Source organism: Nicotiana tabacum, chromosome 8, assembly GCF_000715075.1.
Source record: "Nicotiana tabacum cultivar K326 chromosome 8, ASM71507v2, whole genome shotgun sequence".
NCBI classification, from domain to species: Eukaryota; Viridiplantae; Streptophyta; class Magnoliopsida; order Solanales; family Solanaceae; genus Nicotiana; species Nicotiana tabacum.
The window spans coordinates 137,443,338-137,465,981 of NC_134087.1; the positions used below are offsets into that span (position 1 = coordinate 137,443,338).

Sequence of the window (22,644 nt, forward strand, 5' to 3'; positions counted from 1 at the left end):
AAAATACATTGTTCGTCAAGTGCATGAATGTTGTTGGGGTGTTGGTCAGCCCAAATGACATCACAAAGAACTTGTAATGACCATACCGAGTCCTGAAGGCTGTCTTTGGGTTATCTGGCTCTCGAATCTTCAACTGATGATAGCCTAAACAAAAGTAAATTTTGGAGAACACTCTGGCACCCTGTAGCTAGTCAAATAGGTCACCAATACGTGTCAATGGATACATGTTCTTCACTGTAACCTTGTTCAACTGGCAATAATCAATACACATACGTATAGAACTATCCTTCTTCTTTAAAAACAAGACTGGAGCACCTCAAGACAACACATGGGCTGAATGAAGTCCTTATTAAGCAATTCTTGCAACTGCTCCTTTAATTCTTTCAACTCTGCTAGGACCATACAATAGGGTGGGATAAAAATGGGTTGAGTGTCCGATAACAAATCAATGCCAAAATTGTCATCCTTGTGGGGCGGCATGCTCGGAAGATCCACCGAAAATACATCTGGATAATCTCTCACTACCGGAACTAACTCCATGGTAGGAGTATCAACATTGACATCCCTCACGAAGGCTAGATAAGCATTACATCCCTTATTAACCATGCGTTGAGCCTTTAGAAATGAGATAAGCATGCTAGGAACATAATCTAAAGCACCTCTCCACTCTAATCATGGTAATCCTGGCATAGCCAGCGTCATGATCATGGCATGGCAATCGAGAATAGCATGATAGGGCGACAATCAGTCCATGCCCAAAATAATATCAAAATTTACCATACTGAGCAACAATAGATCGGCTTTGGTCTCAAAACCACCAAGAACAACTAAACACGACTGATACACACGGTCAAGAACAATATAATCTCCCATAGATGTAGACACATAGATAGGAGAACTCAAAGAATCACGAGATACACCCAAATATGGAGCAAAATAAGATGACACTTATGAATAAGTAGAGCCTGGATCAAATAAGACTGATGCATCTATATGACAGACCAGAACAATACATGTGATGATAGAGTCGGATGCAACTGCCTTCGACCTAGCAGGAAGAGGATAATATCTGGCCTAGCCTCCCCCTTTAGGGCGACCTCTACCCGCTCGACCTCCACCTCAAGCTGGCTGTGCAGGAGGAGTGGTAGTTAGTGCTGTAACCATGGCTTGAGGACCTGGTAGAGCACGCGGAGCCTGAGTAGTCTGTGGAGGTGCACGCCTCCTGAGTCTGGGGCAATCCCTCACCATATGAGAAGTGTCACCACACTCAAAATAAGCTCTCGGAGGACAAGGCTCTTGTGGTTGGCTCGGGCCTGATCGACTAGACTAACCAATGAAACCACCCCGTACATGAGGTGTACTAGACAATGGTGGTGCATAATAGGGAGCTTGAAGCCTAGGAGTGGCCGAAATACCGCTAGAAAGTGGAAGTGCTGAATAAATAGGGTGACTCACAGAGCCCCTACCATGACAAGCTGCAACCGGGGCACGGGTACCATTATATATGCCAAAATCTCGAGGCCTCTTGGCCTCCCTCTCCTCTCTATCTTGAGTCCACATATCCTCCAATCTCCTAAAGATCCCCACTATATGTTTGTATGCAATGTCCATCTCCAACTCTCGGACCATGATAAATCTGATACCGGGGTTGAGCCCCTCGATAAATCGACGGACTCGCTCTCTAAGAGTAGCGACCAAGGCTGGTGCATGCCTAGCCAAATCACTGAATCATACTGCATTCTCCAACACGATCATAGAACCCTAACACAACTGCTCAAACTTTATGCGACATGCATCTCTGAGATTCTGGGGAACAAACTCCCTCAAGAACATATCTGAGAACTGAGTCCAAGTGAGTGAAGCCGCCTCGACTGGACTACCCAACTCATATGCTCGCCATCACTGATAAGTCGCTCCTTTAAGCTGGAACGTAATGAAAGCAACCTCGCTAGACTCCACAATACCCATAGTATGGAGGATACAGTGGCACTCCTCAGGAAAACCCTGGGCATCCTCTTATGCCAATCCGCTGAAAGTATGAGGGTGGTACTTCTTATACCTCTCAAGCCTGAGCTGCTCCCCCTCAGAAACTGCTGCCCTAACCTTGGGCTGAACTGGGGTGACCAATTGTACTGGTATGACCTCTAGGACCTGATTAACCTGGACCCGCTGCTTAGGGGTACGGGTGGCGAGAGAATGTGCTCCTCCCTTGGCCTGAGATATGGCAGGAGCAAGTGGAATGAAGCCTAACTGAGCTAAAATGCCAAATATACTCAGAAATTGGGCGAGAGTCTCTTGGAGAGCTGGTGCAGTAACAGGCGTCTCAGGTGCCTACTCTCCAACTAAAGCTACTGGTGGCTCCTCTGTAGCAGCTCGTGCGGGTGCTCTGGCTGCACCACTTGGATGTCCTCAGCCTCTACCCCAGCTCCGACCTCTCACGGCTCTAGCAGGGAGCATAAGTGTCTGGTCATCTGATCAAGTTGTACGTGTCCTCACCATCTGTGAGAGAATAGAAAGACAGAAATTTAGAATCCTGAAGTCAACAAATTTCGCACAATAAGGAATCAAAGAAAGATATTATTCCTAACAATTTCATAGCAACCTGAAGATAAGTACAATGTCTTTGTACTAATCCGCGAGACTCTACTAAACCTGCTTGTGACGCATAACACTTATAAGTCCTAAGTGTTTTTTATCGTCTCCTTAGAATTTTTGCCTTTTAAAACCTTAGGGATACATCTAGAACCACCTATAGTTAGAGGTCCTAACTCCCTCCAGGACCATTAAGAAGGGACGGGTAGCAGCACACAATAGAAATCGTTGACCAAACACTCGCTTTGCATGACCAATAAGGGAAACAGGGGGACTATCTGTATAGGTTAAATATGGTATGACACGTGGTCATCTAAAGGAAAGACACGTGGAACCTAAGATGGGGATGGCCGAAGACCGAATGCAGCTATTCCGCTTGTCGCCGGTTGGTTTTGCCATCAGCTTCAGGTTCATATACTGTGTATTGTGATGCTTCGAAAGTTGGGATTGGTTGTGTGTTGATGCAGGAGGGTAGAGTTATTGCTTATGCTTCTCGTCGGTTGAAGCCCCATGAGAAGAACTACCCCGTCCACGATTTAGAGTTGGCTGCCATAGTTCATGCATTGAAGATTTGGAGGCATTACTTGTATGGCGTATCTTGTGAAGTGTTCACTGATCATCGCAGTCTTCAACATTTGTTCAAGCAAAAGGATCTTAATTTGAGGCAGCGGAGGTGGCTTGAGTTGCTCAAGGATTATGATATTACCATTTTGTATCACCCCGGGAAGGCCAATGTGGTGGCTGATGCATTGAGCCGGAAGGCGGTTAACATGGGGAGTTTGGCATACATTCCAGTTGGGGAGAGGCATATATATATATGCGGACGAGGGTTTGATAACTAGAATGAAGATATTCCCACCAGCTTAGCAACCTTGGGTGGATGTTGGATACCATACCGAATCTGGGGACCTCGTGCCTCATTTTCTGCAAAACAAAATGTTAGGCCCATACAAATGTCGAGGCACGACAAGATCAACCCAAGCATGAGATGTAGAAGGCTACGACCGTCGTCGTAAGTCCTCCATTTTCGAAGAAGCCACTTACTCATTTAACGCGGACAGTTCCACCTCCAACCCTTGAATACACCCCTCAAGTCCCGCTATCTTAAGCACAGATGCCTGACAACGGTGTTGGGCGCCATCACGATCCTTAGTGGATTTTGGGTCGTGACAACATGGTATCAGAGCACTAGGTTCACGTAAGTCTCACAAGTCATGAATCTAGAGCTATGATACCAACTTGTCACGACCCCATATTTCCTCTGTAGAATGTCATGACGGCATCTAGTCTCTAAGGCTAGGTAAGCCTAATAATATGCGAAAACATTCAATAAAAGCTTAAAACTTAAAAATCCCAACAATTTCATGAATAAAATCTACCAAAACTCAATACATACAAATCCCAAAACCTAGTGAGATATAAGTCATAAGTTCTAGATACAGTATCGAACAATCCTATACATCACTGTCTATAAAAATGTAAGGAAATAAGGAAGAACAGTGTAGAAGGGGACTCCTAGGCTTGCGAACGCAGGCAGGTGTACCTTGAAGTCTCCAAACAAAGCAACTCAGTGTGCTAATACCGGGTCTTATAAGATGTATTTGGATCTGCACAAAACATGTGTAGAAGCATAGTATGAGTACAGTACAATGGTACCCAATAAGTTTCAGGCTTAATCTCGGTAGACTAGTGACGAGGTCAGGTCAAAGGCCTACTGGAGATAAAAGAAAATAAGATATAAGACATAATTATAATGACAAAGGAAGTGAGAGCAATAAAGAATTTACGAAAAGTTAGCAACATGGAATCAAGGCAGTTAATACAACACGAAAGGAAAATAAGGATTTTACATGTTAAGGAAACAACAACCGAACAAATACAACAAATAGAGAGAGATCAATAGGGGCACTCCTGAGGTACTGCCTCATAGTCCCAAATCATAAAATTAACTCACAGTCTTTCCTTATATCACCGAGGGGGCCTTTAAATTTAGTTTTGAAAATTATTTTTTCCGAAATAGCACCATGCATTTTAGCCCACCTTATCACACCGTATAGCTTCTAGTAGTTCCCCTAATAGCCAGACGTATCAAACCCACCTTATCTCACCGTATGCATTTTAACACCCAGATCTTATACCACCGTATGCGTATCGATAATAACAATGGCATGGCAGAAATCTCGTGCAAACAATAACAATAGCACGACAGAAACCTCATGCAAACAACTAAACAATCACCTCAACAATAACACGAATGCCAAGATATAACAACTAAATAAAATGATATTACACAACTTACGCCTTGCCTCAATAGAAACCACGACCTTTGTAACTCAACACCAAACTCAACAACAAGATATTTTAAGGATAGCAATTTCAAGTAAGAACCCCACAGTTAAATAATTAATATGGAATTAAGAAAGCAAGTAATTCAACTAAACATGTAGTAGACATGTGAAATTAGACTTAACATAGTGACTATAACATGTTAAAGTAACTCAATTAAGGCATAAAAAGGAACTACATAGCTAAAACTGGAATTTCAATATTTAGCCCGTGTATGCACTCGTCACCTTACGTATACGGCCTTCACATATCACAAATTATCACAACAGTACCAAATCCTTAGGGGAACTTCCCCCACACAAGGTTAGACAAGTCACTTACCTCAATCCACGCTAAGTCAATCAGTTAGAAGGCCTTTCACTCGATTTTCCAACTCCGAACGGCTCGAATCTAGGCAAAACAACTACATACTATAAATATACCTATAGGAAACTAATTTAAATAATGAAATTATGATCTTAGCAAAGAATTAAAACAATCGTCCTAAAAATTCAATTCGGGCCCGCGTCTCGGAACCCAACCAAAATTTTAAAATCCGAACCCCTATTCAATATTGAGTCCAACCATACAAAAATTATACAAATTCGATACCAAAATCTCGCTCAAATTTCCAAAACTCAGCCAAAGAAGTTTCTTCCATTTTCTCCCAATTTTAAACTCCAAAATGATAATTAAAAGATGTAATTAACAGTAGACTCATGGGAATTAATCAAAAATGAGTCAAGAATCCTTACCCCAACAATTCCTTTGAACAACCTTCAAAATTTCACCTCAAACCGATCTCCCAAAATCTCAAAATGAAATATGAAGACTAACCTTCGAAATCCCTCTTTTCTGCCCCTGTTAAACCGCATCTGCGGCCCTGGTGTCGCTTCTGCGGCTCCGCACCTATGGAAAAACCATTGCAGGTGCGCGTCCCAACTAGCATCAGGGAGTTCTGCTTCTGTGGATAAGAGCTCGCATCTACGAGCCCGCTTTTGCGGAGAAACGACTGCATCTACGGTCAAGCCCAAGGCTGCTTCCCCAAGTTCCGCTTCTGCGAAGGTAGCCTCCGCATCCGCGAGTTCGTTTCTGTGGACAAATGATCGCAACTATGATCCCAGCTGGGCTAGACAAAATCCACTTCTACGAACAGTGGCTTGCATTTGCGAGCTAGCACCTGCGGCCAATCCTTCCGCAGATGCGAAGACACCAGAACCAGCCCAATATTTCAGCAAATCATTAAGTCCAAAAATGATATGATTTCCATCTGATTATCACCCGAGACCCTTGGGGCTCCGTTCGAACATACCAACTAGTTCCAAAACACATAACGGACCTGCTCGAGGCCTAAGATCACATCAAACAACACTTGAATCATGAATTGTGCATTGATTCAAGCCTAAGAACTTTAACTTCTACATTCGATGTCGAACCCTATCAAATCAAGTCCGGTTTACCTCAAATTTTGCACACAAGTCATAATTGGCATTACAGACCTATTCCAACTTTCGAAATCAAGATCTGACTCTGATATCAAGAAAGTCAACTCTTGGTCAAACTTTCCAAAATCCTCCAACTTTCCAGCCTTCGCCAATTCACGCCGAAACGATCTACGGACCTCCAAATCAACGTTCAGACATGTTCCTAAGACCAAAATTATCATACGGAGCTATTGTAACAGTCAAAACTTCATTTCGTGGTCGTCTTCACATAAGTCAAACTACGATAAACTCCTACGACTTAAACTTCCAACTTAGGGACTATGTGTCTCGTTTCACTACGAAACTCCCCGAAATCAATACCAAATACCCCGGCAAGTCATGTAATCACAAAATAAAATAGAGGAAGCAATAAATAAAGGATCGGGGCTAATATACTCAAAATGACCGGCCGGATCGTTACAGAGTTGTTCTTAAAGACACCTTTTACATATAGAAGAACGAATCAAGTCAAGGCCCTTGCATCTATTTGGTTTATTGGTGCTTATTTATTAATTTTCATTTTGGGTTGTCTTGTTCTTAAGATAGCAAAAATGATTTTTTGGTCTTTAATTACTTTTTTACTAACTCAATGATATCCTTAGCTGAAAGATGATTATGTCTGTTATGTCGGGCCTACAAGAAGCATTATCTTAGTCATTTTACTAGATTAGGATAAATTCAATTGTCCGACTATTTTCGGTGGTTATTGTGGTTTGGTAAAAATGTATGGTCAGTCAGTGTTTAAAAAGATACATGACTGGCCTATTATGTTTTTTCCTTTACTCGTGAAGAATTAACTAGAGTAGCAGCCCACATTAACAATTGACTAAAGTAGCCCCATTTTTTTAATTACCTAATTTTTATATTATAAAATCTGTTTTTTTTAGCCGTAAACGAATCTAAAACCTAAATCTACATAGCTAAAGCTCCTTTCACTTGTGTCAATTATGCAGTATTAGATGCATAATGTGTAGGGCCGTTAAGAAGCATTATCTTAGTCACTTTACTAGGTTGGGATAAGATTTAATTGTCCAGTTATTTTCGGTGGCTATTTTGAATTGATAAAAGTATATGCTCTATTTATGTTTTTCTTCCCTTTATTTGTGAACAATTAACTAGGCCAGCAACACATATTAGCAATAAACTAAAAATAGACCCATTATTTTTTAATTACCTAATTTTTACATTCAAAAATACGATTTATTTTTTAGCAAAAAATAAATCTATGCAGATCTTCTTCTATGCACAGATCCTTTGTCAAAATGCTCCTTCTACCCAGAGTTTGAGATGTCTTTTTCCTGCTATAGTTATGATCATAAATCATTCCACTGTGAAGGAGGAAGTGTGATGTCATCTTACGTTTTAGAACCTAATTCTACATTTTGAAGCCTTAAACCTCATTTTAGCCCTCCTTGATTTGTATGCACAGATATGTTTCCAAAAAGCTTTTATGTTAAAAACTGAGAAAATATAAAATGTTTGCCTTAAAATCCATTTGAGTTGACTTCGGTTAATATTTTGAGCAAACGGACAGAGATTCATGATTTGACGGTCCCGGTGGGTCCGTATCGTGATTTGGGACTTGGCATATGCCCGAAATTAAATTCGAAAATCCTTAGCCCAAGTTATCGCACTTCGTTGAAATTTGAAAGTTAAAAGCTTAATTACTATGAAATGTTTGACCAATATTTGACTTTTTGGATATTGGGTTCGTATTTTAGTTTCGAAACCCGGTATAGGTCCAATACTATATTTATGACTTGTTTGTCCAATTTTGTGATAAATGGAATTGGTTTGACGTGATTTGGACGTCCGGTAGTGAAAATAGATGTTTCAAAGTTTTCTTGAAAATTTCATTTGATTTGATATTCAATCTTAGTTCTAGGTGTTATTTTGGCAATTTGATCGTGCGAGCAAGTTCGTATGAGGTTTTTAGACTTTTGTGCATATTTGGTTTGGAGCCCCGAGGACTCGGGTGAGTTTCGAATAGGCTACAGAGTGGTTTGGACTTAAAAAAACTCAGCTGGTGTTCAGTTTCTGGTGCAGGTCTCAGACCTTGCATTTGCGATATGGCAGCAAACCTGTCAGTTTTACATTTGCGACCATAATCTTTGCATTTGCGAAGAGACCCAGTTGCGCAATTGCGACCAGGTGTTCGATTTTGCGATGGGGACTAGGGGTAGATTCTTCGTATTTGCGATCAACGAGTCGCATTTGCGATCAGGACAGTTCGCATTTGCGATGAAAGCATAGATGTGATGATCTTCGCATTTGCAACTGATTTTTCGCATTTGCGGGGTTCGCATTTGCGCACAAATGCGACATCTGCAACTGATCAAAATGGGAGTTAGACGGTATTTTTGTTCATTCTCTCAAATTTTCAAACTTTAGAACCCTAGAGGCGATTTTTCAAAGGACTCTTCTTCCCCAAATCATTGGTAAGTGATTTTAAACTAGTTTCTTTCAATCTTTCACTATATTTCCAAAGATTTCAACCAAAAATCTTGTGTTTTTATGGTAAAAATTGGAGGTTTGGGTAGAAATAGGGATTTTTATAAAATGAGAATTTAGACCTCAAATTGAAGTCGGATTCCAAAATAAATTACATAACCGGGCTCGGAGGTGAATGAGTAATCGGGTTTTGGTCCGAAATTCGGGTTTGGACCAAGCGAGCCAGGGAGTTGACTTTTGTTGACTTTTTCAATAATGACCTAAATTGAATTCTTTACAATCGTGGGTAGTTCCTAAGGCTTAATTTGAATCGTTTGGTTGGTAATTTGCTAGATTCTATTGGTTCAGAGGCTTGTTTGAAAGGCAAACCTGTGGTTGATCTTTGAGTTTTATCTTTGGAGCGAGGTAAGTGTCGTGGTTAACCTTGACTTGAGGGATTATGACTCATTTATCTATTTGCTACGTGTTTAGATCTTAGGTACAACGTATATGAAGAGGTTAAGTATTTTCTCTTAACCTCTTCATCATTTATATGATTAATAATGTAGAATAAAACTTCTTTCGAGTCATTTGTAATAACTTTGAGGGAATTTTGTTCGCATACGCATATTGCTCCACTAAAGTTACGGATATTATCTTCGGAGCTGCTACTATCTGAGCTATATGCTACATTAATTAATTCATTATCACTATCGGAATAACTTTCGTTAGAAGATGATGAAGAACTATTTTCATTTTCTTCCAAAATAGTGTAAAACTTTTTCTTTGTGCTTTTGTCTAATTCGAGAAGATTATCTTTTTCCCCTTTTCTTTTTAGTGACTTAACAGTCACTTTACAGTCACTGGCTCTATGTCCTGTTCTTCCACAAGACCAACACTTATCACCTTGTTCACTTTTAGAACGCCTTTTAAATCTTCTCTTTTTAGGGGTCTTTCCTCCTTTTTCTCTTTTCGTTTATGGTGTCTTTTAGACGGTTTATCAGAAGATTTGTATTTTTTAGAGACACTTTTAGATGGGGCGGAAATAGTTTTATATCCAAAATCTTGGCAGAAACTGTCAAGCTCAGTTTTGGATTGTAATCTGTCCTTTTTAGTAAGACTTTTAAGTTTTAGATCTGTACATAAGTCCAGACCTGTAACATTAATGAAACTTATTTAATCCTCATATGTAAGATTATCATACGAGATTTGACCATTAAATCGGTCCTTAATCTTCGTTCTTACCTTTCCGGCAAACAACCTAGGTACTCCACTGATAAATCTTTCTTTCCAGAAAGAATTACCGCAATCTTCTCTAATCATTACCTTTTCGATAAACATATCTTTATACCATCTAAAGTTTGTTAGTTTTGGGCAATTAAGATTATTGAGGAGTTCTAAGCTTCTATCTTGGAAAAGTTTTGGTTCCCCAATAATGTGTTTAGCAATACAGTAAATTAAAGTTGCGGTAGCATCTTCTCTGGATTCTTGTTCCGCTACTTGTGCATTATTTTCGGTTTTTACTATGGTCACTATCGTAGTGGCACTTAGGATTTGATTCCTATTTTCTTCTGAGAGATAATTATCCCACCAATTTTTTAATACGCCAGTAAATCCTAACACTATCAATGTTGGTGCGTGTTTATCCGGCGCATTTTTTATTTTATAGGTAGTTACTGCAATACCTATTTCGTGGAGTTTTTTTTGTAAATTTGGCTTTCAGCCAATCCGTCTATATTCCATTCTGTGATTCCAGTTCCATCGTGACTGGAGCTAGTTAGATATATATCTTCCTCGAATTGAACATCTGGGAATGACGCTCGTCTGTAGTAATTTTTTTATTAGAATGTCTTGGATCATTGGTGATTCTGTTGATCTCTGAATCACTTGTTTTAATGGTAGAGAAAGCCTTTAAGGTTACTAAAGGTTTTATTTTATTTATAAGATCTGCAATTTCTTTGGAGGCCTTTTCTATAGTTTTTAACTTAATTTCATTGTTAGGGAAATCACCTTTATATTTTAGAATTTTATATTCATTTTCTAATGAGACTAATTTATTTTGTAAATTGTGTAATTCTATAGCCTTATCGGTACTAGCACTAGCTTGTTTTAAAGATGTGCTTGGCTTTGAGATTATCATTTTTGTTTTAAGTTGTTCTTCTATTTTTTCTAGAAGACTATCTGAAAAATCAAATTGTTCTTTATTGAGGGAATTTTTCTTTGGAAAATTCAGGGATTTTAATTATGGGATGTGTTTCATTAGTTGTAGGTACTATAGATTTAGCGGGGATTTCTATCTTGTTAGAATCTTTTAATTGATTAGATACTACATGTAATAGATTGTTGGTATAATTGTTTTGAGCAATTATTTTGTTTCAATCTTTATTAGTTGGTTCGCTATCAAGGTGAACGCTTTCCCTTTTGAACGGGGAAGCAGTTATTACTTGACCCTGAACCGGTATTAGGATTTCTTCTAATGGTGGAGTAGTGGTTTCTATAATACCTTTGTTTTTGGTATACCATTTGTTGATTATCATTTGTAAAGATTCCTTCTGATTTGGAATTTGTCCTGTTAATTCAAACCATTTAAAGAATTCAATATTACACTTGATTCTTTTTAAGTCTTTGATCCATTTATCTTTAAAAGATAACCTTTGATTTAATGAATACGTTTCAACGTACCATTTTCTTTTGATAGTATTATCAGGATGTTCCCATTTAGCATCTAGACTTTTCCAGTCTATTTTAAAGTTATTTTCGGCTTTAATAACCCCGAGTTGATCATGATCAACTGTTTTTGTGGTTGGACTTCTAGGAGTGGCTCTAAAAGGACCTTTTTGATAGATTACTTTAGGAATAGTTTTATTAAAATCTACTCCTTGTAGTTTTCTATCGAGTTCCTCTATTAATTCTCCGTCGCTTTTATTGTACTTTTATTGCTATTTCCCTCAGGGGGTGTGAGAAAAGAAGGTCTACTGAAGGACATTCTTCTACTGGAAGAAGCTTCGCTTACTGAGCTAGATCTTAAGAAGTTTAAGTCTATGGCCCCTGTTGGGTATTGAATGACTTGTTCGATGAATGAACTTTCAGGTTCATATTTTGGTTGAGTTATGGCTTCAAAACGCTATTCGTCTTTTGATAATATTTCATCCCATCGAATCATTCTAGGGACGAAGGTATTACAATGTTCTTGGTTTGCTTCCATGAGCATAGTAACTCCCTTATTACTTTCAATCTTAGCTTTCGGGGCTAAAGTTGTTTTCATTAGTCTGTAATAAACTCTGTATATTACAGCTATTTCTCTTGTATTAACTTTGCTGTTCATATTTTTTGTTTTTATATTAAGAGTTAATGTATCCAAAATATTCTTGTCATTAATGTCAACTGAATAGTTAGGATAACAGTTAAAGTAAACCAGGCCTTGGGCTAGGTTACTCTGAAAAACTCCTAACAATGAGTCATCAAAGTTTAATAGTCTATCATCTCTTAACAAGAGACAGAGATGTGTCTAAACCTAGTCTGTATAAAGGTTTGACAGCGACTTGTACTAGTCCAATATGAAGAAAATTATATTTTTTCTTATATTGTTGAATATCCTGTGCCGCTAATAACTTGATAGTTTCAATAGAGTTATTAATAGCAATTGCTGATTCGCAAGTTTTGATATTATATTTTTTTATAAAATCAAACTTACCAATGTGATATATTGTGCTGAAGGATTCTTTTGGAATACTCCAATTTTGTAGATCATTCTCAATTTTGGCAATATTTGTTATTGCCGAAGATATATTGACATTTTTTAAAATATTTTTCTCGGATTTATTCATTAATAATGAGGTGTATACCAGCTAATACAAGTTTTTAACGTTCCTAGATTACAGAGATATATCCTCTTTTGTTCTTTAAAATTTTTAAGATTATATCAATAGTAATTGATTTCTTTTATTATGTTTAACAAAGGCTGTCTTCATATATTATTATAAGAAGTAAGGGTTTCGCAGACCCTAAGGTTATGTTTAGCAAAAGTTATTTTCCTATTTATTGTTCGTAGACGTTTTAACAACATCCATCTTTCTTTATTTATATATCTTATATAATGAAAAGAAGGATACTATATTTAAGGTTAGTCGAAATCTGGTTATCTCAATCATGCTATAAGTCTTATTCACACCTTACTGTTCATTTCTTTATAAGTTTACTGTTCATCATCTTCATAGATTTATGATATTCCTTAGTTCATAGTGTGAGGGTCTCTAAAGAGAGAGCTAGTTAAACCCTATTACGCTGCCGTCAGTTGCCGTCGTCGTTATAGACTAGGAAGAGCCACAGTTAGACAGTACACAATAGGACACACTGAACACGTTTAACTTTGAACCCCCAAGATAACTTAGAACTGGAAAATCATTTAGCAATGAAGTAGATATACGAACAATGTCATAATATGCATTTGAACTATTAGAACAGAAACCAAAATAAACTGCAGAAGTTAGATTAGCCCCAAACGGTTCAGTTACTAATTAAGTACCAAAAGAACTTAGCCAATCCAAAACTCTGTGCATGAAATCCTATGTGATCTACAAAAGGATTCTGAAGTCGCAATAGCAACTTCACAAACTAGAGGTAGCAGTGACGGACCAAATCAGAATCAGCACCTCAAGTAATCAATCAATATAGCCTCAAACACAAACTATATGGAATCCTCTATTTAATTCCCAAGTTTAGACGATTCATCATATTACGAGTAATTTTTATGCTATCGATCAACCTACTGCAACCGTGACCGCTCATTAGGGACTGGAAATGCGAAAAATTTGAAAACAATATAAGAAAATTCAAACACGAATACAGAGGCAAAAAACAAGAGTAGAGAAACAAGACCTTGGGCATCCTCTTCCTTGTCATCATCGTCGTCCGAAACAACCGCATCATCATCATCATCGTTGTCGTCTTCCTCTTTCACATCTTCCACTATGAACTCCTCATCCTGTGGCCCACAATGTCAACAAAGATAACGTTACCATTAAAATGGAGCAACTAATCTATTATGCCACTCAAAACTTTTGGGGGACAAAGACTCGAGAAGATAAATGAAAGTACCTGAAGCTTCTTCTCGACCTCAACTTCTTCGATGATGGGACCTGGCATGGCTCGCTCTGTAAAGGGTTCTGCTACAGCTTAACTTTGAGGATGAAATTTGCACAAGGAAATATGGTAAATTTTGTCCAAGGGTTCCTCTGTTATGGGCCAATTTAACCAGTTAGCCCAGTTTCACTTCACTATTTGACTACTTCTTAAGGGCCCATATGATTTTCGGTTTAGAAAAATTAGTAATCTAAATAATGACTTATCCAACCTAAGCCTGTTAATCGGGCCGGGCTGACCCGTTTTCAGCCCGCTTCAGCTCGATTCAGCCCGCTACTGTTCACTATTGGACGGGTTGGGACAGGTTGTTTAGGGGAGCGGGTTGTGGACGTTCACGTTTAGCTTAACGGTGCACCTAATCCCGTAACCCGATATTTCTTAACGGGTTGAACACGGGCTGCAGCCGTTAGCAGCCCGGTTACCGTTGGAATTTTTTTTTTTTAATTTAATTGGACCGTTCCCAACGGTCAAATTGAGAAATAACCGTTGGGGAACGGCCAGATTTTGCAAAAATGGCCAATTTCGGCCCCCATTAAAAATATAGTCATCTCACCCCTAATAATTGCAAAATTACTTTTTTAACCTTTTAAAATCTATAAATAGCCCCCCTTCTTCTTCATTTTTTCTCACAATTCACTCTCTTACTACTCTGATTCTCTCTCAAGTCTCAATTCTCTCTTGATATTATAGTTCTTAAATTCTCAAATTCTCAATTATTTATTATTTCAAGTTTCATCAATTATTTAGTTTAGCCATTACAAAATTATTATTATCAAATATCAATTATTCAAGTGAAGTGTGGTATCAAGTATTCAAGTATTATCAACTATCAAGTTTCGGTCTATCAATTGAAGTTTGAATTTTGATATCAAAAATTCAAAATTAGTGCTGCATAAGGAATCCTGATTCACTCGTTCCATCTCTTTCTATTATTTGGTGTACACTTATTTTATTATTTAGAATTATTAATTTAGTTTCTTAATTTAGTTTCTTAATTTAGTTTCTTAATTTAATTTCTTAATTTAATTTCTTACTTTAATTTCTTACTTTAATAGTTTAATTTATATAATGAATTTACTTAGAGCGGCCAAAAAAGCGTGCGCTAGTAGAGGTGGTAGTAAGAAAACTTCAAAAAAAATAAGAGGTGGTGTTGGTTCTTCTAGTAGCTTTACACATATTTCTGAAAGTTTGCCTGAAAATTTAAATGTAGATTATGAGCAAATGCAAGAAAATTATGGTGTAGATGATGATTTTGATGCTTTGTTAGATGATATTCAATCACCCGATAATCTTGAAACATCACAACCTACACCTGGTAATGCTAGTCAAACTCAAAATGTTAGGGGTGCAACAAGTAGGCCTCTTCTCCCAATTAAGAAGAATCGACGATTAAGAAGTAAGTGTTGGAAATTTTTTGAAAGACTAGAAGATCAAAAAAATTATGTAAAATGTAAAATTTGTAGTGAACATTATAAACATGAGCCCGGTAAAGGAGGGAGAACGGGTCAACTTCGTAGGCATATGGAAGAGAAACACCCTCTTGATTGGGGAGTAGATGAGTCATCTGGGCAACAAAGACTTAACCCGAGTACTGGGGAGTTATTTGGGAAATACGATATTAAGAAAGATCGGGAGGAATTAGCTAAAATGATTGTTTTAAGTTGTTTACCTTTTAGTTTTGCTTCTTCACCGTATCTTGTTACTTATATTCAAAGAATTTATAACCCTATGTTTAAAGGTATTCCTAGAAGTACTTGTAGAGCTGATATTTTTAGGATTTTTGGACAATATTAGGCATATATTCGTTATTTGTTCGCAAGTCTTCCTTCTAAAGTTTCTCTTACTTCTGATATTGGTCGTGCTGTGAATGGAAATGATTATTTGACTGTTACATGTCATGGGATAGATGATAATTTTTATATGCAAAAATGTATTATTGCTTTTAAATACGATGAAGATCAAAGTCATACTGGTGCATTTATAAGCAATACTATACATAAAGTTGCTATATTTTATAATCTTGCAGAAAAAGTTTTGTATATGTCATTTGATAATGCTTCTAACAACAATGCTGCTATTACAATATTAAAATTGCATCTACACCCACCACTTCCTGAAATATTTCATATTAGATGTGCATGTCATGTTTATAACTTGATTGTGAAGAGTGGTCTTGAATTATTTAGAAATGAAATTACTTTAGTTAGGAGAGCTGTTGGTGTAATTCAAGGAAATAATAGAAGTTCTAGATTAAATGCATTTAAGGAAAAATGTGTACACTATAGACTAAAATCAAGACTCATGCCTGAAGAAATAGTTACTAGGTAGAATTATACTTATTTGTTCTTAAGATGTTGTTATAAATATAGAATGCCTATAACTAAAGTTGTTAATTCTCATTGTACTGATCCTAACCGTTTGTTAACATCTAAAACTTGGGAAGTTATTCATGATGTTGTACAATTTTTACAAAAATTTTATGTGGCTACACTTGAGTTTTCTGGAGCTTATTATCCTACCATTTCAAATGGTTTAGTTCATATTGCTGAAATTTCTCTTTTACTACATAATTTGAAGCAGAAAGAAGGATATGCTACTGTTGTTGAATCTATGCTAGATAATTTTAAAAAGTATTTCTACCCAATTCCCTATATTTACCTAATTGGTGTTATTTTAAACCCTACTGTCAAAATGATAAAGTGTTGCCAATTAATTAGAGCTTTATATACTTATATGGATATTGGCCCAACTAAAACTCTTGATATTGACACTTGTATTTATGAGCTACACACACATTTACAAACTTTATATAATTATTATGCTAACATTGTTGATGCTTCTTCGGTTGTAGATGCAAATATTCCTTCAACTAATCCTTCAACATCTGAAACAACTATGGATGATGATGATTGCGTTCAAGATTATCGGATTTGGTCTGCACTAAGAGAGCATCAACAAACCAGTAGCAGGAATATTGATGAACTACAATTCTACTTGCAAAAGTCACCATAGCCCCTCACAAAGGATTTTCTACCGCTAGGTTGGTGGAGGAGCAACTCAAATTAATTTCCTATTCTTTCGGCCATGGCTCGAGACGTGCTAAATGTGTCGATTTCAACAGTCGCATCAGAGAGCGCATTTAGCCAAGCAAGGCAGCAGCTAGGAAATACCCGTCATTCATTGGGCAGCAACGCTTTGAAAATTCTAGTGTGCTTCAGAGATTAGATAAGATTAGAACGGCGAAATCAAGGGGGTGACGAGGTAGATAAAGAGGAGGACCAAGACATTGGAGATATAATGGTTTATGGTTCCGATTCAACCAATACCGAAAATCAAGAACCTCATGTTGACATGGAAGAACTTACAAAAATGATGCAAAGCATGTGATGTACTATTTCTTATTTTTTATAATTATAGTAAACTTTTAATTTGCAAGTTCAAAAATAAAAAAATCAAAAAAGAACTTGCAAATTAATTTGAAGTATTAAAAATAAAAATGAAAGCCTTCGGAGTTTGTTCCTTATATTGCGTATTGGTTTTATACTCTTATTAAATAATTTTTTGTAGCCACTTACTTTCTAATTTCAATTTTAGAATTTTAAAATACAAATTTCAAATTTAAAACTTTAAACTTTAAACTTCAAAGTTTAATTCTAACCCTTAAAAGTTTGCAAATACTTAACTATCAATAACATTGAATAAGAAAAATAAAATTTAATTTAAAAAAAAAATAACTGGAGCCCGCCCCACCCGAACCCGTACGGGCCCTAAAAATCGGATTTTCCCAACCCACTATGAACCCGTTATCCCAGCCCGTTAACCAACCCGCCCGCTAACCGAACGGGCTAGGGTTTTCCCCGTTCAGCTCGTCCCAGCCCGCCCAATAAACACCCATAATCCAATCACTTAAAATAAAAATAACTAATAAATATATAGTATATATGTATAATTTATATATAATATGTGTATAATTTATATATAACGACTAGAAAAAACAAAGAGTATATCAGATCGACCATCTGTGTAAAGAATTTGTTTTGCAAGTAATTGCTATAGAATTTTTCTTTGAAATCTTCCCAGACTATAGTATTGATACAGATATTGGGATTTGGGCTAATCGAATTTGAATGCCTTTACTTTGCTTATTGACCCTTCTTTTTGGGGACACAACTTTCTAAATGGAACATCACTTGACACAGTTTTGAGAAAATATTTCACTCAAACACTTAAAAATATTGTGGTACTCTTAAATTCTTGCAGTCGTATTTGTTACTTTCTTCCTTTCGGTTTAAGTGATTCTATTTGATTAGACATGAAATTTAAAAAAGAATTGAATACTTTTGAAAGGTATAGTCTAAAATAATTCATAGATAATGATGTCGTTATAAAATATTTTATTAAGGGTAAAATAATAATTTAAATTTAAAAAAAAAGTCATTCTTTTTAAAACGAATTAAAAAAATAGGTTCATCTAAATTGAAATGAAAGAGTTAATCAATTAGCTAGCTAAACTGATGCTTACTCGAACTGTTTAGTTCGTTAGGGCTCAATTGGTTAGCAATTACCGTATGAACCCACGTGGACACTTGGTAGGTGCATGTCATGATTCGTTGGATAAATGTACAGACAGTGAGAGCATGTGGATTGAATACATTTCAAGAGAAAGAATTTGGAAAATGAAAAGCAAATGGGTTCAAGCAGCAAGAGCCAAGGTATCCAACTAATTTAAGGCAGCTGAAGATGAAGAAGAAACATTCTTATACGCGTATGCCTGGAATTTCATTTGAATATTCTTAGAAGGTTTAAGCGCTAGTTGACGAAAGTTGAAAATTGAAGGTTTTGAATATTTGTAAATTCGTGTTTTAGGACTTGTTGGTACATTTGGATGGAATACCCGTGATCTCGGGTGAGTTTTGAACAAGTTTGGACATTTCGGTACTTTGATGAGGTTCTAGAGCGGTTGAAGTGCGGAGGGCACATTTTGGAGTGCTGAGGCTGTGCGCACCGCAGTGAAAATGTACGTACCACAGCAAGGGAAATCTGCAGGTTTGACGGTCTGATTTCGGAAGCTTATATCTTTTAATATATAAAGAATTTGGAGATGATCCAAAAAATGAAATTTGTAGCTCTTTGAGTCTAGTTCCAAAAAGTTAAACCATTCATCATTTGGATATTTATACAGAAAGTTATAATCAATTTACTAAAGCATGGTAGTGCAAATGCTGCTAAAGTGCGGCCACACAATTTGGATCGTGGCCGCGAAACTTGGAAGTGCGGACCATATAAAAAAATGTGCAGTCAGCACTCTAGGAGATCAGATGTGGTACCATATAAACGAGGGTTTCATCTCATTTTTCATTTTTGGATATAGAGAGTTCGGCTTGTGGCGATTTTTCATGGGTTTTTCAAGATATCCATCGGGGTAAGTAATTCTAACTCGGTATTGGCTATATACCACGAATCCATTGTTATTTTTATCATTTAATTAGTGATTGTAAATTTGGGGAAATTGTAAAAAATTTATAGACTTTAATTGAGGATTTGAAGTTCGAGTTGTGGTCGAATTTGAGTAATTTTGGTATGGTTGGACTCATAGTTGAATGAGAATTCAGATTTTATAATTTTTGTCGGATTACGATACGTGGGCCCCACTATTGACTTTTGGTTAAATTTTCGAGCGGAGTTGGGAATTTTTATAAATTTTTAAATTGTACGCATTTGAGTGTATTTTGATTAATTTGCACGTTGTTTGAATAGTTTCGGATCGTTTGGCTTGGAATTGAGGAGATAGGAAGGCGTTCGGATGTTAATACGCACATAATAGAATTTCTGGAGTATTGTTTAACTTGCTCGACATTGGATTCGCTTGTTCGAGGTAAGTAACACTTCTAAACTTGGAGCTAAAGGTATGAATCCTGATTATACGTGTCATGTGATTTGTTTGGAGGACGCACAGCTAGGAGATGGGCGTGTGGGCGTGCACCGTAGAAATTATAACTCAATTGATTTCGTGGAGCTGCGTAGTCAAATGACTTGTGCTTTTTCCATGTATTTGCTATGCCGGTATTATTGGGACCCACAGAGGTCGTGTTGCTGTTAAATATTTACAATTATGTACTTAGTCACATTCATCATTTGCATATTATTTTGTCGGTCTCTATTACCATTTATAGATACATCATATCATCATGTTGGGCTGATATTCATGACATTGTGAGCCCGAGAGACTAGAGAGATTGATGACTGAGTGAGACTGAGGGCCTGATTGTGACTGATATTTATGGGATTGGGTTGCACGCCACAACATATTTTATTGATTTATGCCTGGATTTGGCTTATTATAGCGCTTGGGCTGGATCTGCGCTTCCGAAGTCTGCACACCCACAGTGAGCGCAGTTGCTATTTATATTTGGGCTGGATCTTTCCTAGGATGGATTTGACCTAAACATTTATATTTAGGCTGGATTTGCCCTATACAGTACTGAGTGACTAAATGTCACCTATTATTTATATTTGGGATGGATCTTCCCTGGACTGGATTTGCCGATACAGTACTGAGTGACTGAGTGTGAGGATTTATTTATGTTTGGGCTGGATTTACCCTGTACAGTACTGAGTGACTGAGTGTGCTGAACATTGAGCGTGATGAGTAGAAAGGCAAGATAGTGAGATTGAGTACTCTGAGAGTGTGAGTACATGAGTTCACCAATGTGATGCATTGCATTGACATGCATACTTGACATGTAGGCATAAAAAAGTATTTATTTTCTCATGCCATCTGATAATGAAATCTCTTATTTGATGATGAAAGTTTTTGGAAAATATCATTGTTTTAAATCCACTCATATTTTGGTGATTTCAGTGAAAGACTTGGGTTTTTACTATTATACTTGAAAAAAAAAGCATACTTATATTCTGGGAATTATGAACGAGTGAAGTATCATATTTTGAGTTATTACTTGCATTGTTTCACTTATTTTATCATGAGATGTTTCCTGACTGTTGGTGTTGGACCCTGACTGTTGTACAAGTTTGTCACTACTTTCGACCTAAGGTTAGATTTGTTATTTATTGAGTACATGGGATCGGTTTTACTCATACTACACTTTTGCACCTTGCGTGCAGATTTTGGATGCTGATAATGCTGTGCATGGCGAGAGCTGATATTGAAGATGTACCTGCGATCCAGTCACAACTACCTCTTGTTCTTCGTAGCTTTAGAATTGTTAATCTGTTTATGTATATTTCAAATAGATGATGTATTTTTATTTCACATCAGCTTTGTAATTTATAATCTTAGAAGCTCATGATTTGTACTACCAGTCCTTGGGAGGTGTATAAGAGTTCATTTATTTTCTCAATAAATCACATTTGAAACTCTCCTAAAATCGGGGTGTCACAACTAGTCACAAGCATTTAATAAGAGTACAAGATCTCAATTGAGTATAAGGTTTGTCTGGATATAATAAAGATACAAAGACAAATATAAAGAGTTGGGAAGAGAGACTCTATGTGCTGCAAATCAGATCAAGTAAGCAGCTCACCATGAAGTCTCCGAAAGAACTCATACTCTATTGGATGAATTCCACCAAAACCAGTCTCAGAACCTGCACAAAATATGCAGAAGTGTAGTATCAGTACGAAATACGATACTCAATAAGTATCAAGTCTAGCCTCAAAAAAGTAGTAGCGAGAGGTCAATAGTTGAACCTACTAACAACTCAATAATCACAAGAGGCATAACATCATACGGGATAAAGCATGATAGTATCAATCACATCTATCAGTAGAAGCACAGTAAAGCTGGTAAATAAACATGCTTTTCAAATAAGTGATAGCATATAATATCAGATATCTCAAATATTTCAGAAACACGATGAGTCAAATAGAAGTCAGGTAAAAGAAACAAGATCCAATGCATGATTCTAAGCTACCTATTCACACTCACAATCCCATAGAAGTTCTCACTACACAAATCCATATACCCGACGTTGACAAAGTGTTCAAATCAATACCAATCTAAGTATCATGCGTTCGCAGGACCCAAAGTAACATGGGTAAACACCTAACTCCAGGGGGATAGTACCAAATTCAACCGTTGTTGCATCGTGCAACCCGATTCATTAATAGTAATAATAACATTATGGCGTGAAACCCGATCCATAAATATTTTCTTGGCGGCGTGTTGCCCAATCTACACATAATATTATTGCGGCGTGCAACTCGATCCACAGAACATCATTAGTAACTAATATTCGCTAATATCCATGGTGCCATAATTTTAATCTTTTCATAATATTCAACCCTCAAACTAATAGATATATGTATGAGACAACGTAATTGAAGACATCGAATCATAATAATAAATTGTAGATAAAAGCACATAAGGCTAAAAGATGGCTATGACTAATCATATAATTCAACATCTCGACAATTCAATAAACAATTTCATCATTTAAAAGTCTTGTCCTAATAGTTATCACAATTTCATCATTTAAAAGTCTTGTCCTAATAGTTATCATGAATGAAATACGTCATTTAACCACCAAATTATGAATTAATAAGGCAAGTGTATGTCTACGGCTCGACAAAGAATCTTAATATGACAAAACAATCATTTATGCCCACTTCATAAGTCATAACATTAAACATGCTTCTAAGTCACAATTAC

The 22,644-nt window shown here is 36.9% G+C and overlaps 1 long non-coding RNA gene across 1 annotated transcript; it reads right to left on the reverse strand.

The window, feature by feature from the left end:
• Positions 1 to 3,936: 3,936 nt before the first annotated feature.
• Positions 3,937 to 14,085, reverse strand: LOC107783394 (uncharacterized). The gene is made up of 3 exons (XR_001647448.2): positions 13,929 to 14,085; positions 13,710 to 13,815; positions 3,937 to 4,199 (listed from the first exon to the last, which is right to left on the reverse strand). It is a non-coding gene; the product is annotated as an uncharacterized LOC107783394 (long non-coding RNA).
• Between the last annotated feature and the right edge of the window lie 8,559 nt (positions 14,086 to 22,644).